The following is a 2,425-nucleotide window of genomic DNA, read 5'->3' as shown; positions in this document are numbered from 1 at the left end:
TGGGGCCTGAGAATTTGCATTTCTATTGAGTTCCAAAGTGATGCTGCTGCTGCTGGTCCAGGACCACACTTTGAACACCAATGGCTTAAATGTATGAGGCCATGTTTCCTAGTTTGAGACCTAGTTGATTTCTGTCCTCCACAATAGGAAAAAGTCATTAGTTCTCAGATGGCAAGGTTTGTGTCTGATCACTTAACCTCCATGGATCCAGCACAAGCACCTTTATACGCTATTACGGGTTGAATTGGGTCATTCTCCCATGGCCCCCTCCAAAGTTGCTGAGACCTAGCCACCTAGCACCTATGAATGTGATATTAGTTGGAAAGAGGGGTTTTGCAGATGTAATCAAGTTAAGATGAGGTCATTGTAGGGTGGGTCCTGATCCAATATCACTGATGTCCTTATGAGAAGCAATGCAGACAGAGACATGAGTGGAGAATGCTATGTGATGATGGAGGTGGAGATTAGAGTGTTGTGACTACAAGCCAAGGATTGACAGCCAGCCACTAGAAGCAAGGAAGGCCAGGAAGGATTCTCTCCTTCAGGCTACAAAGGGAACATACTGCTCACGTTTTGACTTCAGACTTCTAGCTTTACTGAAAGACAATACATTTCTGTAGGTTTTTTTTTAATTTAAGATTTTTTTCCTTAAAGATTTTATTTTTAAGTAATCTCTATACCCAACTTGGGTCTTGAACTTACAACCCTGAGATCAAGAGTCACACACTCTATGACTGAACCAGCCAGGTGCCCCTTCATTTCTGTAGTTCTAAGCTGCTAAATTTGTGGTACTTTGTTAGAGCAGTTGTAGGAAACTAATACTGTGAAGTACCCTTTTACAGGCACCACCAACATGAAACTTTGTCAAAATCATACATTTCTTCATAGACATTATGACTTCCACCACCAGATTTGGGGATGGAGTCCACATAGTCCATGACTGCACAGAACATGAGAAGCTAAGCAGTAAACTCTCACCTGTTGCTTTTTGACCTTCTCACATTCCCTGGGTGTATTTTATTATCCTTTATATTTCACCTGTCCAACTGGAGAAGGAAATGTAACAGCTTAAGTACATGATGAGCTGGGAGAGCCTCATGCCTTTGTTTCCCATCAGTTGCATTCCATGGGTGCTGAGTGGGAGCCAGGGAAGTCATAGGAGGGTGTGTTCCACCCTGATCCTGGAGACAGCACCCAGGGGAATTGCACCCATCATCACTGTATCATTACTGTCAAACTGTCCCTCCTCCCTTGTCTCCATCCCAGGGTGGGTTTGGGTGGAGACATGTGCTCCTTTTCACCTTGTTTCAGGGAATTATTAACCTGAAGGTGCTTGTAGGGTCTGGCAGATAGAGGGAAAAGAATCCTCATCTCCCCTCCCTGCTGCTTGTTTGGCTTCCAGTCTCCTTTCCCTCTTTTTCTTGGGGTAACTCTCTTCCTTGACACCCATCCCCATAGGGAAGCCATCCTCTTCCTCCCAAAAGTGACTCTTTTCAGAAAGCAGAGGGCTTTAAATTCCTTCTTGCTTTTATGTTCACGGACCTCACAACCTGGCCCCTGCTGTCTATCAAGCCTCCCCTGACGTCTTCCTACCCTCCGCCTAACTCACCACCACACCAAATTTCCTTTAGAGTCCCCATCCTGCCATGCCTTCTCTGCCTCCCAAGAATGACACCTGCTATTGCTTCTGCGTAAAACGTTCTTACTTTGCCCACACCATGTGAAACATTCCTGGAGAGGGAAGAGGGGGAGTGGGTGGAGTTCCTCTGTGCACCTTTCAGCACCCCAACTTCCCTCGATTTATAAGAGGGCCACATTGTCTAATAAGGACTTATTTATTGTCCCTCTCCCTTATCAAGACTGTGAACTTCTCAAGAACAGGATCTTGGACTTATTTGTCTTTGTATCTGCAGCTGGTAGCAGCTAACTTTGTGGTTGGACACAGGCTCTTGTGTGGGCTTGTCACATGGAAAGGATGGAAGAAATGAATGAACAATAATGATCATAATAGTGAAAGTTATTATCCACTCAGGATTTTCTGTGAGTCTGGCTCTATGTATTCAAATCTCATTTAAGACCCCGATGATGTAGACCCATTTATTCCCAATACACAGATGAGCAAACAGAGGATTTGGGAGGTAAAAAGCAGATTTCACAACTGGTACGTGGTTAAAAACCAAATCTGCCTGGTTCCAAAGCCGGAGTTTCCCACAATTACTGCACGTACCAAGTCACGGACTGGCAGCTTAGCAGGGCTGGAGCATCAGCAAAAGACACCACTCTCGGTTCAGGCTGTGCCCGCGTACTCCCCAGGTGTACCGGCGACGCGTGCGCAGTGAGGTAGTTGCGCCCCCTGCTGGCAGCGCGCGGGAGGGAGCGGCGACGAAGGAGCGCTCAATGCGCCTGCGCACTCGTGGAAGCGGTG

This window comes from Hyaena hyaena, unplaced genomic scaffold (assembly GCF_003009895.1).
Source record: "Hyaena hyaena isolate Hyena2069 unplaced genomic scaffold, ASM300989v1 scaffold_18, whole genome shotgun sequence".
NCBI lineage: Eukaryota > Metazoa > Chordata > Mammalia > Carnivora > Hyaenidae > Hyaena > Hyaena hyaena.
The sequence above is the reverse complement of the archived record's forward strand: the minus strand, read 5'-3'. Positions refer to the sequence as shown.